At 47.2% G+C, this 15,537-nt stretch overlaps 1 pseudogene; it reads left to right on the plus strand.

Moving 5' to 3' along the window:
- Window positions 1–2,868: 2,868 nt before the first annotated feature.
- LOC123114620 (uncharacterized) lies at window positions 2,869–9,464 on the plus strand (annotated as a pseudogene).
- The last annotated feature ends 6,073 nt before the right edge of the window (window positions 9,465–15,537 follow it).

Here is a 15,537-nt window from a genome sequence, read left to right on the forward strand (position 1 = left end):
TGTATTTGGGTGTGCCGTTGTCTTCAAATGCTCGGCTGGTTGTGTTACTTCCTGGAGTCTTCTTTTTTGGCCCATAGATAGACCTGGCCGGGTTATCCTTTTTCTGAAGATCTTTATGCTGATCATGTGCCGGCTTGTGTGTGGCGCCCCGTGTTGCTCTTGGCCAGTCATCTGGTCATCTATCCGGCCAGGCGGCCCCTTTCTTTTTTGACTGCGGGGGCTCGAAGGCCTCCTCGTCAAATTCGGGCAACATCTTACGCTTCGGGTAGCTCTTTGTCTGGTGACTAGTGCGATATTTATCTGTGGTGTTGAGTACTTTGCTCCATCTCATTTTGAGTGTGTCTTCCGCTGTTTTGAGCTTCCGCTTTTGCTTCTTCAAACTTCTTGCAGTGGCGACGAGCCTGTTATGGAGATTCCTATGCTCTGGTGATGTGAGATCATCTTCGCCGAGGATAGGTTGCTTGTCCGGTTCATGTCCGGCTGGCTGCTTGTTGATGTGTGCGTCGTCCACTGCTTCGCCCTGCTCTAGGGTCGGGTCCATATGGGTACCATTTTTTTCGATGCCGGTCTTCGAGCGGCGCTTGCGTCGCCGCTTTGTTTGTCTATTGGGGGAGTTGTCCTTCGCAACGTCCCATTTTTCCTCATTGTCGCTTCCTTTTGGTGTGTCCACCATGCATACGTTGTGGGATGGGGTGGCTTTCCTGCGCCCGTTAGGCGCTGGTTCTTGGTCGTCCCCGGCATCGTCGTCCATACCGTCGATGTCCTCGGAGTCGTAGTCTAGCCTGTCAGTTAAATCATCGACAGCGGCTACCAAGTGGGTGGTGGGTGGGCTTTGAATTTCTTCGTCGTCCGCATCCCAGCCGTCCTGACCACAATCTAGCCAGGTCTCTCCTGATAACGAGAGGCATTTTAGCAAACTCAAGATGTCACCAAAAGGTGAGTGTTGAGAGACGTCCGCTGTGGTGAACTCCATGATCGGCGCCCAGTCGGATTCGATAGGTGTTCGGCTTCTTGTTAGGGGGTCCCGAGCTTCATAATCAGCAGCCTTCTCGGGGCGGGCGCGGGAGGTTCGGAGTCCGGCGAGGAGTCCGACACCTTGGAGTCACGAGCTTTATGAGGGACGAAGTCAGTGTTCGGCTCTATCGCCGTAGAGGTTGCAGCCCCCGAGGCGGTGTCTAGGCATCCATCCTCCATCTGCGGAGCTGGCTCCGAATTGAAGATCGGAGTGGTTTTGAGTGTGGCCTCCAGGGTACTGTCCCGCTGCAGAGCTAAATCATGCCCATCGTGATAGTACGGCATGCTCGGCTGTGGCTCGAATCAGTCGAGGATCAAGTCCCCGCGGATGTCAGCCGTGAAGTTCAAACTTCCAAATCTGACCTGACAGCCAGGGGCATAGCCTTCTGCTCCAACTGGCCAAGCGAATTGGCCCGCAGTGCGAAGCCGCCGAATACGAAGATCTGTCCGGGGAGGAAGGTCTCACCCTGGACTGCATCGTCGTTGATGATCACAGAAGCCATCGAGCCTATCGGTGACGACACAGAGGAACTCTCAATGAAAGCACCAATGTCGGTGTCAAAACCGGCGGATCTCGGGTAGGGGGTCCCGAACTGTGCGTCTAGGCGGATGGTAACAGGAGACGAGGGACACGATGTTTTTACCCAGGTTTGGGCCCTCTTGATGGAGGTAAAACCCTACGTCCTGCTTGATTAATATTGATGATGTGGGTTACAAGAGTAGATCTACCACGAGATCAAGGAGGCTAAACCCTACAAGCTAGCCTATGGTATGATTGTTGTTCGTCCTATGGACTAAAGCCATCCGGTTTATATAGACACCGGAAAGGGCTAGGGTTACACAGAGTCGGTTACAATGGTAGGAGATCTACATATCCGTATCGCCAAGCTTGCCTTCCACGCCAAGGAAAGTCCCATCCGGACACGGGACGAAGTCTTCAATCTTGTATCCTCATAGTCTTGGAGTCCGGCCGATGATGGTAGTTCGGCTATCCGGACACCCCCTAGTCCGGGACTCCCTCAACTAGGGTTACACAGAGTCGGTTACAATGGGAGGAGATCTACATATCCGTATCGCCAAGCTTGCCTACCACGCCAAGGAAAGTCACATCCGGACACGGGACAAAGTCTTCAATCTTGTATCTTCATAGTCCAGGAGTACGGCCAAAGGTTATAGTTCGGTCATCCGGACACCACCTAATCCAGGACTCCCTCACACCCTTTTTCTTCTAGTATACAGCAAGCAGCTCCACACCTATCCACACAAACAGGCAGCACATCAACAAGCAGCCGGACATCCTCCTTCTATTGATGCCACTAGCGCCATTGGCGGAGGCAGAAATTTTGATTTGGGTGTACATTTTTTAAAGCTTAGTGTTTTAACTAATTAAGTATAGGATTAATTTAGAGTCATGAGCTCTTCTTCACCAAATACTGGGTGTACATTTGTATACCCATGTCCTTCGCCCGCTCCGCTCATGACTAAGGCACTCACAGCTTGCAGCACCTGCCTGGGCTTCCGTTCCTTTGCTACAGTAGCGGCCAACTGCTCTGCTGTCTTTGCCTTCGGGTGTCGGCTCCACACCACACCAGCTAGGGTCCGCCCACCATTATTACCAGTGCTCTGGTACCACGAAGAGCGCATGGAATTCCCTTGATTCTATTTTCTTCAATTGCTACTTTGCTAGTTACAGATGAGTACATATGTACACTACAATGGGCTTTTGGGCCACACACTCATACAGCCCAACACCGATTAAGATTAATTTTTGTACCAACCAACCATTACATGGAAAAGTACATTTTTTTCTACGTCATTTTGTGTAAACTTCAAGCAAAGCATTGAAGCACCACAATGAATATTTATGTCGTATGTTCACTTGTGTCATTTCAATCATAAATATGTAACTAGTCAAACAATATGTATTTTCAGGTCGAATTTGATGATGAAGGGAAAGTTCATGGAGTTACATCTGAAGGGGAGACAACAAAAGGCAAGAAAGTTGTTTGTGATCCGTCTTACGTACCTGAGAAGGTAAAATCCACTCATCTTCATTATTTGAACAAACAGATATGGAGTATTGCCCTGAAGATAATCTCCGATGTCACTAACATTATGCTATACTTTCCGTCATACTGTTTCAACAACGGTACAAATTATTTATGACAGAAATTTTATACCAATCAAAGTCACTGTGCATAAACATCTTATAGTAAAGTTAAACAAAGGAAACATGGGGCGAATAAAGAAATTTTGCAACTGATGAGAATTATCTGCTCTAATAACAGGTTAAAAAGGTTGGAAAGGTTTTTCGTGCAATTGCTATCATGAGCCACCTGATCCCAAATACTGTTGAATCTCACTTAGTACAGATCATAATACCACAAAAGCAACTTGGCCGCAGATCAGACATGCAAGTATTCCATGCATTATTGCCCTTTTTATCCATTATTACTTTGTCATGTCACCTAAATTTTATTATTTTGAATCATCACCAGGTAATGTTTTATGTTGTTCCTACTCTCACAATGTTGCATCGAAGGGAAAATTCATAGCGTTTGTGTCAGCACAAGCAGAGAGTGACAATCCAGAGGCTGAACTGAAGCCAGGAATCGATCTTCTTGGGCCAGTTGACGAGTTGTTTTTCGACACATATGACAGATATGAACCTACTAATGACCCTTCTTCGGACAATTGTTTTATATCAACAATAAGTTATAGATGAAGTAACAATGTTCTGGTTTTCAATATTTAGCAAATGGAAAAGCATCTTCAAGAATATTTCAATTTATCTCAATTTAATTTTGTTCAGAGTTATGATGCCACAACACACTTTGAGTCTACCGTGATGGATGTTCTTTCGCTGTATACAAAGATCACCGGAAAGGTACATTTTTAAATGGAAACCTCAATGCAATTTCTGCATTAGAGCAGCTTATGAAATTGTATTATTCCGATCCAAATTAATTGACGTGCACTTAGTAAAACTTTAGTACAAAGTTCTACTAAGTGTGCGTCAATTAATTTGGATTGAAGGGAGTACTAAAAAATGTTTTTATCGCATTACATAAAAATAGTATCACTCTGTTATATTAAAAAATGTATTTTGTCTAAACTTCTATCATGATTCCTTGCTGTGCTATACAAATTTAAGGTTTCTTCTGCACTACATTTCATAGGAGCGAGTTCTTTGTTTTAGCGGTCATAGGAATTAGTTTTTTTAGGGCAAGTCGTAGGAACTAGTAATTGTTACTTTTGGGGAGAGGGCTCTAAATGATTTCCACTACTAAGGGCTCATTTGATTTGGAAGACCCAATCAGCAACATTTGGTCCAATTGGAGGCAGACTATTTATCTCTATTTAAAAACCGAGCTCTGGCACGTCTACAAATCCCTTCTTCCCTCTGCGAAGGGCCTATCTATTTACTTTTATGTTGAGTCATCACCCTCTTATTAAAAAGCACCCGCTGGAGAGCACCGCTGTCATTTGCATGCATTATTATTAATTTATATTAGGTATGACTATGACTGGATCTCTTTTACCATGAATTACAATGTTTAGTCAGTCCTTGATCTTTAAGGGTGCTCTGCATTTATGTTTTCTGGTCTCATAAAGGGCTAGCGAGATACCATCTTGTTATATCATATTATGATTGTTTTGAGAAAGTGTTGTCATTCGAGATTTATTATTATTGCTCGCTAGTTGATTGTGCCATTAATATGAGTAAACATGAGACCTAAGTGTTATTATGAATATGGTTAGTTCATAATCTTTGCTGAAAACATGAATGTTGGCTTTACATACTTGCAACAACAAGAGCAAACAGAGTTTGTAAAAGTTTTTCTTTATCACTTTTAGTTTTTCAACTTAATTGCTTGAGGACAGGCAAAGGTTTAAGGTTGGGGGAGTTGATACGTCTCTGTCGTATCTACTTTTCCAAACACTTTTGCCCTTTTTTGCACTCTAACTTGCATGATTTGAATGGAACTAACCCGGACTGACGCTGTTTTCAGCAGAACGGCCATGGTGTTATTTTCATGCAGAAATAAAAGTTCTCAGAATGACATGAAAATCCACGGAGCAACTTTTCAGAATTAATAAAAAAAACTAGCGAAAGAATCAGCACTAGGGGCCCACACCCTGTCCACGAGGGTGGCCCCCCCTAGGGCGCGCCCCCTGCCTCGTGGGCCCCCTGGACCTCCACCGATCTCAACTCCAACTCCATATATTCACGTTCGCGGAGAAAAAAATCAGAGAGAAAGATTCATCATGTTTTATCATACGGAGCCGCCGCCAAGCCCTAAACTCTCTCGGGAGGGCTGATCTGGAGTCTGTTCGGGGCTCCGGAGAGGGGGATTTGACGCTGTCGTCATCATCAACCATCCTCCATCACCAATTTCATGATGCTCACCGCCGTGCGTGAGTAATTCCATCGTAGGCTTGCTGGACGGTGATGGGTTGGATGAGATTTACCATGTAATCAAGTTAGTTTTGTTAGGGTTTGATCCCTAGTATCCACTATGTTCTGAGATTGATGTTGCTATGACTTTGCTATGCTTAATGCTTGTCACTAGGACCCGAGTGCCATGATTTCAGATCTGAACCTATTATGTTTTCATGAATATATGTGAGTTCTTGATCCTATCTAGCAAGTCTATAGTCACCTATTATGTGTTATGATCCGATAACCCCAAAGTGACAATAATCGGGATACTTCACGGTGATGACCGTAGTTTGAGGAGTTCATGTATTCACTAAGTACTAATGCTTTGGTCTGGTACTCTATTAAAAGGAGGCCTTAATATCCCTTAGTTTCCATTAGGACCCCGCTTCCATGGGAGGGTAGGACAAAATATGTCATGCAAGTTCTTTTCCAGAAGCACGTATGACTATATTCGGAATACATGCCTACATTACATTGATGAATTGGAGCTAGTTCTGTGTCACTATCGGTGTTAAAACCGGCGGATCTCGGGTAGGGGGTCCCAAACTTTGCGTCTAGGCGGATGGTAACAGGAGACAAGGGACACGATGTTTTTTCTTGAGGCTGCTCGCCGTGGCCATAAGCCTGCGTTTGAAACGCTCTTGTTCGACGGGATCCTCAGGCACGACAAATTCGTCGTCGTCGAGGCTTGCCTCGCCTTCGGAGGGAGGCATGTAATTATCGTCCTCTACCTCTCTGTCTATCGCTCTCTCATGAGGGATGGCTTCTCCATCCTCCTGTGCTGAATCCTGCTCGAGGGGGTTGTCTTAGGCGCTGTCCGGGGTGTTATTATCTCCCGTGCCGGAATTGCCGTTTTTTGCTTTGGCGGGATTTAGAGCGGCGCCGCTGACGCTGGCGCTTAGGCTGCTTCTTGGAGGGGTCATCCTCGGTTGTTCCATCGCCATTCCCTTCTTTTGGGGTGTCCACCATGTATATGTAGTATGATGAGGTGGCCTTCTAGTGCCCTATAGGCGCTGGTTCTTGGCCGTCTCTTGCATCGCGTCCATACCGTCGATGTCTTCGGAGTCGAAGTCGAGCATGTCGGTTAAATCATCGACAGTGGCTACGAAGTGGGTGGTGGGTGGGCTTTGAATTTCTTTGTCGTCCGCATCCCTACCTTGCTGACCATAGTCCGGCCAGGGCTCTCCTGATAAAGAGAGAGACTTTAGTGAATTCAGAATGTCGCCGAAGGGCGAGTGCTGAAAGATGTCCGCGGCGGCGAACTCCATGATCGGCGCCCAATCGGGTTCGATCGGCAGGGGCGCGGAAGGTTCGGAGTCCGGAAAGGAGTCCGGCACCTTGGAGTCACGAGCTTTGCAAAGGCAAGGCTGGTATTCGGCTCGATCGCCATGGAGATTGCAGCCCCCGAGGCGGTGTCCAACCACCCATCCTCGATTGGCGCAGTCAGCTCCGAGCTAAGTGTCGGAGCGGACACTGGGGCGGCCTCCTGGGCACTATTCGGCGGTAGAGCTAGATCATGCCCATCGTGAAAGTGTGGCACGCTCGGCTATGGCTCGAACCCGTCAAAGATCAAGTCCCTACAGATGTCAGCCGTGTAGTTCAAACTTCCAAATCTGACCTGATGGACAGGGGCGTAGCTTTTGATCTGCTCCAGATGGCCAAGTGAATTGGCCCGCAGTGCAAAGCCGCCGAATAAGAAGATCTGTCCGGGGAGAAAAGTCTCACCCTGGACCGCATCGTTGTTGATGATCGGAGGAGCCATCGGGCCTAAAGATGACGACACAGGGGAACTCTCAATGAAAGCACCAATGTCGGTGTCAAAACTGGCGGATCTCGGGTAGGGGGTCCCGAACTGTGCGTCTAGGCAGATGGTAACAGGAGACAAAGGACACGATGTTTTTACCCAGGTTCGGGCCCTCTCGATGGAGGTAAAACCCTACTCCTGCTTGATTAATATTGATGATATGGGTAGTACAAGAGTAGATCTACCACGAGATCATAGGGCTAAACCATAGAAGCTAGCCTACGGTATGATTGTTGTTCGTCCTACGGACTAAAACCCTCCGGTTTATATAGACACCGGAGATGGCTAGGGTTACACAGAGTCGGTTACAATGGGAGGAGATCTACATATCCGTATCGCCAAGTTTGCCTTCCACGCCAAGGAAAGTCCCATCCGGACACGGGACGAAGTCTTCAATCTTGTATATTCATAGTCCAGGAGTTCGGTCAAAGGTTATAGTCCGGTCATCCGGACACCCCCTAATCCAGGACTCCCTCACACCCTTTTTCTTCTAGTATACAGCAAGCAGCTCCACACCTATCCACACAAACAGGCAGCACATCAACAAGCAGCCGGACATCCTCCTTCTATTGATGCCACTGGCGCCATTGGCGGAGGCAGAAATTTTGATTTGGGTGTACATTTTTTAAAGCTAGGTGGTTTAACTAATTAAGTATAGGATTAATTTAGAGTCATGAGCTCTTCTTCACCAAATAATGGGTGTACGTTTGTATACCAATGTCCTTAGCCCGCTCCGCTCATGACTAAGGCACTCACAGCTCGCAGCACCTGCCTGGGCTTCCATTCCTTTGCTACAGCAGCGGCCAACTGCTCTGCTATCTTCGCCTCCGAGTGTCGGCTCCACACCACACCACCTAGGGTCCGCCCATCATTATTACCAGTGCTCTGGTACCACGAAGAGCGCATGGAATTCCCTTGATTCTATTTTCTTCAATTGCTACTTTGCTAGTTACAGATGAATACATATTTACACTACAATGTACTTTTGGGCCACACACTCATACAGCCCAACACCGATTAAGATGAATTTCTGTAACAACCAACCATTACATGGAAAAGTAGATTTTTTTCTACGTGAATTTGTGTAAACTTCAAGCAAAGCATTGAAGCACCACAATGAATATTTATGTCGTATGTTCACTTGTGTCATTTCAATCGTAAATATGTAACTAGTCAGACAATATGTATTTTCAGGTCGAATTTGATGATGAAGGGAAAGTTCGTGGAGTTACATCTGAAGGGGAGACAGCAAAAGGCAAGAAAGTTGTTTGTGATCCGTCTTACGTACCTGAGAAGGTAAAAGCCACTCATCTTCATTATTTGAACAAACAGATACAGAGTATTGCCCTGAAGATAATCTCCGATGTCACTAACATTATGCTATACTTTTCGTCATACTGTTTCAACAACGGTACAAATTATTTATGACAGAAATTTTATACCAATCAAAGTCACTGTGCATAAACATCTTACAGTAAAGTTAAACAAAGGAAACATGGGGCGAATGAAGAAATTTTGCAACTGATAAGAATTATCTGCTCTAATAACAGGTTAAAAAGGTTGGAAAGGTTTTCCGTGCAATTGCTATCATGAGCCACCCGATCCCAAATACTGCTGAATCTCACTCAGTACAGATCATAATACCACAAAAGCAACTTGGCCGCAGACCAGACATGCAAGTATTCCATGCATTATTGCCCTTTTTATCTACTATTACTTTGTCATGTCACCTAAATTTTATTATTTTGAATCATCACCAGGTATGTTTTCTGCTGTTCCTACTCTCACAATGTTGCATCGAAGGGAAAATTCATAGCGTTTGTGTGAGCACAAGTAGAGAGTGACAATCCAGAGGCTGAACTAAAGCCAGGAATTGATCTTCTTGGGCCAGTAGACGAGTTGCTTTTCGACACGTACGACAGATATGAACCTACTAATGACCCTTCTTCGGACAATTGTTTTATATCAACGGTAAGTTATAGATGAAGTAACAATGTTCTGGTTTTCAATATTTAGCAAACGAAAAAGCATCTTCAAGAATATTTCAATCTATTTCAATTTAATTTTGTTCAGAGTTATGATACCACAACACACTTTGAGTCTACCGTGATGGATGTTCTTTCGCTGTATACAAAGATCAGCGAAAAGGTACATTTTTAAATGGAAACCTTAATGCAATTTCTGCATTAGAACACCTTATGAAATTGTATTACTCCGATCCCAATTAATTGACGTGCACTTAGTACAACTTTAGTACAAAGTTGTACTAAGTGTGCGTCAATTAATTTGGATTGAAGGGAGTACTAAAAAATGTCTTTATCGCATTACATAAAAATAGTATCACTGTGTTATATTAAAAAATGTGTTTTGTCTAAACTTCTATCATGATTCCTTGCTGTGCTATACAAATTTAAGGTTTCTTTTGCACTACATTTCATAGGAGCGAGTTCTTTGTTTTAGCGGTCGTAGGAATTAGTTTTTTTAGGGCAAGTCGTAGGAACTAGTAATTGTTACTTTTGGGGAAAGGGCTCTAAATGATTTCCACTACTAAGGGCTCATTTGATTTGGAAGAACTAATCAGCAACATTTGGTCTAATTGGAGGCAGACTATTTATCTCTATTTAGAAATCAAGCTCTGGCACGTCTACAAATCACTGCTTCCCTCTGTGAAGGGCCTATCTATATACTTTTATGTTGAGTCATCACCCTCTTATTAAAAAGCACCCGCTGGAGAGCACCGTTGTCATTTGCATGCATTATTATTAATTTATATTAGGTATCACTATGACTGGATCTCTTTTACCATGAATTACAATGTTTAGTCAGTCCTTGATCTTTAAAGGTGCTCTGCATTTATGTTTTCTGGTCTCATAAAGGGCTAGCGAGATACCATCTTGTTATATCATATTATGATTGTTTTGAGAAAGTGTTGTCATTCGAGATTTATTATTATTGCTCGCTAGTTGATTGTGCCATTAATATGAGTAAACATGAGACCTAAGTGTTATTATGAATATGGTTAGTTCATAATCTTTGCTGAAAACTTGAATGCTGGCTTTACATACTTGCAACAACAAGAGCAAACAGAGTTTGTAAAAGTTTTTCTTTATCACTTTTAGTTTTTCAACTTAATTGCTTGAGGACAGGCAAAGGTTTAAGGTTGGGGGAGTTGATACATCTCTGTCGTATCTACTTTTCCAAACACTTTTGCCCTTTTTTGCACTCTAACTTGCATGATTTGAATGGAACTAACCCGGACTGACGCTGTTTTCAGCAGAACTGCCATGGTGTTATTTTTGTGCAGAAATAAAAGTTCTTGGAATGACATGAAAATCCACGGAGCAACTTTTTAGAATTAATAAAAAAACTAGTGAAAGAATCAGCACCAGGGGCCCACACCCTGTCCATGAGGGTGCCCCCCCCCTAGGGCGCGCCCCCTGCCTCGTGGGCCCCCTGGACCTCCACCGATCTCAACTCCAACTCCATATATTCACGTTCATGGAGAAAAAAATCAGAGAGAAAGATTCATCACGTTTTATGATACGGAGCCGCCGCCAAGCCCTAAACTCTCTTGGGAGGGCTGATCTGGAGTCCGTTCGGGGCTGGGATTCGACGCCGTCGTCATCATCAACCATCCTCCATCACCAATTTCATGATGCTCACCGCCGTGCGTGAGTAATTCCATCGTAGGCTTGCTGGACGGTGATGGGTTGGATGAGATTTACCATGTAATCAAGTTAGTTTTGTTAGGGTTTGATCCCTAGTATCCACTATGTTCTGAGATTGATGTTGCGATGACTTTGCTATGCTTAATGCTTGTCACTAGGGCCCGAGTGCCATGATTTCAGATCTGAACCTATTATGTTTTCATGAATATATGTGAGTTCTTGATCCTATCTAGCAAGTCTATAGTCACCTATTATGTGTTATGATCCAATAACCCCGAAGTGAGAATAATCGGGATACTTCTTGGTGATGACCATAGTTTGAGGAGTTCATGTATTCACTAAGTGCTAATGCTTTGGTCCGGTACTCTATTAAAAGGAGGCCTTAATATCCCTTAGTTTCCATTAGGACCCCGCTTCCATGGGAGGGTAGGACAAAAGATGTCATGCAAGTTCTTTTCCAGAAGCACGTATGACTATATTCGGAATACATGCCTACATTACATTGATGAATTGGAGCTAGTTCTGTGTCACTGTCGGTGTCAAAACCGGCGGATCTCGGGTAGGGGGTCCCGAACTGTGCGTCTAGGTGGATGGTAACAGGAGACAAGGGACACGATGTTTTTACCCAGGTTCGAGCCCTCTCGTTGGAGGTAAAACCCTACTCCTGCTTGATTAATATTGATGATATGGGTAGTACAAGAGTAGATCTAACACGAGATTAGAGAGGCTAAACCCTAGAAGCTAGCCTATGGTAGGATTGTTGTTCGTCCTACGGACTAAAACCCTCCGGTTTATATAGACACCGGATAGGGCTAGGGTTACACAGAGTCGGTTACAATGGGAGGAGATCTACATATCCGCATCGCCAAGCTTGCCTTCCACGCCAAGGAAAGTCCCATCCATACACGGGACGAAGTCTTCAATCTTGTATCTTCATAGTCTTGGAGTCCGGCCGATGATGGTAGTTCGGCTATCCGGACACCCCCTAGTCCGGGACTCCCTCAGTAGCCCCTGAACCAGGCTTCAATGATGATGAGTCCGGTGCGCAGATTGTCTTCGGCATTGCAAGGCGGGTTCCTCCTCCGAATACTTCATAGAAGATTTTGAACACAAGGATAGTGTCCGGCTCTGCAAAATAAGTTCCACATACCACCATAGAGAGAATAATATTTGTACAAATCTAATATGCTGACATATTCCGAAGCGTGACATCACGCCACGGCCAAGCCTTTATTTGAATCGTTTTACTGTCCCACATCAGCGCGTTTAGCGAGGTGGTTTCCTTGGCACGTCTTGTCGAAGCAGAGATCATGTCCCCTTATTCCGGGATTCTCATCAATACGAGCGTGGGTAATCCAACCGTGCCATTAATCGCGGTGGTTGGGAGATAAGCGAGTTTTACCAGGCTGGTGGGGGCACATAGTTTTGTCCGCCCATATAAGGGGATAAGGATCCACCTTGTTCATCTACGCCCTCTTCCTCCCCCGCTTATCCATTTCCGCGCACTCGAGCTCCAGCGCCCAAGTCCGCACTTCCCACCTCAACCTTCCCTAGCCATGTCCGGAGCGGGAGGCAGGTGGATGGCCTCCTCCGTCACGGAGGGGCACATCAAAAAGTTGAGGAAAGCCGGATACTTGTCCAATGATGTTGCGCACCGTCTCCCAAACGAGGGGCAGCTCATCCCCACCCCCAGGCCCCATGAGAGGGTGGTGTTCCTCCCCCATTTCCTCTGCGTACTGGGCTTCCCACTCCACCCACTTGTCCGGGGGCTCATGTTCTACTACGGCCTGGATTTCCACGATCTGGCCCCGAACTTCATCCTCAACATATCGGCGTTTATCGTCGTGTGCGAGGCCTTCCTCCGCATCAAGCCCCACTTCGGCTTATGGCTGAAGACCTTCAATGTCAAGCCGAAGGTAGTGGGCGTCCAGCAAGTGGAGTTCGGAGGCGCCATGGTGGGAAAAATGCCCAATGTCATATGGCTCGAGGGCTCCTTTGTGGAAACCATCAAAGGGTGGCAATCGGGGTGGTTCTACATCACCGAGCCGCATGACCTTGAATGGGCAACGACCCCCGAATTCCAATCTGGCATTCCCACACAGCTCACCTCCTGGAAAGAGACGGGCTTGTCATGGGGTAATTTGGGAGAGCTGACCGGACTCCAAACCTGCGTCCAAAACCTGGTGGACAAGAAGGTTAAACTTGTCAGCGTAGTCCAGGTCATGCTCCTCCGCCGGATCCTCCCGTGTCAACGACGGGCTTTTAGCTTGTGGGAGTTCGACCCAGCCCAGCACCAAACTTTGTCCAGGGTGTTTGACACAACGCACGAGGATGCCTGGAAGGTGCTATTCAAGGGCGCCGAGGTTCCCCCTCCCATTACCGAGGATCGCGGATTCTGCGCGAAGCGCCAAGCCAGCGTAGTAAGCTTGTTTTACCCTTTACGGGATACTTGTTTTTCATAGTTTGACTCTATGCAGGATCTAAGCTCTCGTTCCTTTTACAGGACTTGCAGAAGAAGTCCAGACAGATCGACTGTCCGACTCCTTTGCCCGAAGGCCCAGCAGATGCCCGCTTGGCGAAGCTGCTGGTCCCGGCACCTTACGTGGTGCCGGAGAAGAAGGCCAAGAAGAAGGCCACGGGAACTCGAAAGAGTTCCCGGCGCCTAGTGTTGTCGGATTCATCGCCCGATGACTCTGAAGCGCACTCCTCCCACGGAGACGAGGAGGAGGAAGAAGAGGCCTCTCCCCCTCCAACGGGAAGAGGAAAGAAAAGGAAGGTCGCCCCAACTAGGGGGGCCGGAGGGTCCAAGAAGGGAAAGACCCTTCCTCCGGACTACTCCACCAACACCGACGACGGCGAAGAGGAGTGGCCATCCAGGGCCAAGCCCCTGGCAAAATCGTAAGTATCTGGATACTAGAATAACTCATGGCGTTCCTTTATTGCACAGTATCTTCTGACGCCGAATATAATCATGCAGTCCGCCCAAGGCCCGGCTCGATGCTTCGTTGAGCGGCTCCCTGGATTCGTCGGATGTGAATAGTCTTTCACTCCCGACTGCTACCTCCCCTCGCCCTATGGACGATGCCGAGGTGGAGTCCCAAAAGGGGCCAAGCCAGGAGGAGGTGGTCCTAAAGGCGCCGCAAGGCGACCTCCCAGACTCCAGGCCCTGGGCCGGACACCGGACCGGAACCTTCAGTGGTTCCGGAGTCCGGCAGGCGGCCCCCTAGTAAGAAGGGAAAGCCTACGACACCGGTGACCTCCGTCCAACCGGAGGCACCGGATAATTTGCTGGAGGTGCTTAACGGCGCCTCCATCGACGAGGAGCACCACACTATTATGAGTGCGGTGATCCAGAAGGTTCAGTCCGCCAAGAGCGGGCTGACGGAAGCCTGTGCCAGCCTTCTAACAGGCTTTGAGGTATGTATTTAAGACATGTAAAAATATTACCGCATAGACAGTAGCCCCTGATGCTCAGTTTGGTGTTCGGAAAGAAAAGCCGGACTGACGATCTAAAAAGATATATGCAGGAGTCTAACATAAGTATGTCAATATGGGAATGCAGGCTGCGCTGCTGACCTCTGCCGCACTGACTGCGGAGGTCGATGCATTGAAGCAGAGCCTCGAGCGGTCCGAGAACGAGCTCGGCCTTGCCAAGAAGCAGCTCGAGGACAAGGAAGGCAAGTAGTACCTTATGTAAGTATATAAAAAGATCTGGTTGCAAATAATGACAGGACCAACATGAGTATTACAGGGGCCACAAGCGAGGTGGCGACCCTGAAGGAAGCGTTGTCCAAGGCCGAAGACAATGCGGCCGTGGAGCGCACCGAGCGAGAAAAGCAGGAGGCACGGGTGGTGGAGGTGCGGCAAGAGCTCCATGCTCTTGTGAAAAAACACGAGAGTTTGGAGCTTGACTCAAAGACTCGAGAGTCCGAGCTTGCCTCGGCCCTTGAGAGCGCCAAATCCGCCAAGGCCGAAGCCCAAAAAGCCCTCCAGGAAATTGAGGCGATGAAGAAGATAGTGGCGGGTAAGGCATTCTTTATGCAAAGCAAGCACGTGAAAAGTGAATTACTTGTTACTTACCCGAGTCCGGAGCTCTCCAGGAGCATTCGCAGATCTGCCCCGCAGTGTGTCCGACGCTGCTGCATTCTACCGAGCCGAGGAAGGGAGCTCGACGGAGAAGGTGTTCTGGTCGCAGTATGTTGAGGCCGGACACCCGGTGCCCTTGAGTGACCAGCTGAAGCAGATGGTCGAGCTCCATAAGGTAGCCGAACAAGCCATGAAGGGCCTTATAGGCCGGCTATGGCCCGGGGAGGTCATGCCTGGGAGCTACTTTGGGCTGGTGAGGCGGCTGGTGGATGCCTGTCCATGGCTTGAAATCATCAAGCGCTCCGTATGCATCGAAGGCGCCCGTAGGGCCCTTGCCCGTGTTAAAGTACATAGGGGCAAGATGGATGCTGAGAAGCTGGTGACAGATGGGCCACCGGAGGGGAAGGAGCATCGCAAGCCCGAGTTGTATTATGAGGGCGTCCTGAAGGGTGCCTGCCTTGTGGCGAATGAGTGTTCCAAGGATGTAATTTTTGAGTAAACTTGCTCGTGTTATCCTGTGT

This window comes from Triticum aestivum, chromosome 5B (genome assembly GCF_018294505.1).
Source record: "Triticum aestivum cultivar Chinese Spring chromosome 5B, IWGSC CS RefSeq v2.1, whole genome shotgun sequence".
Taxonomy (NCBI): domain Eukaryota; kingdom Viridiplantae; phylum Streptophyta; class Magnoliopsida; order Poales; family Poaceae; genus Triticum; species Triticum aestivum.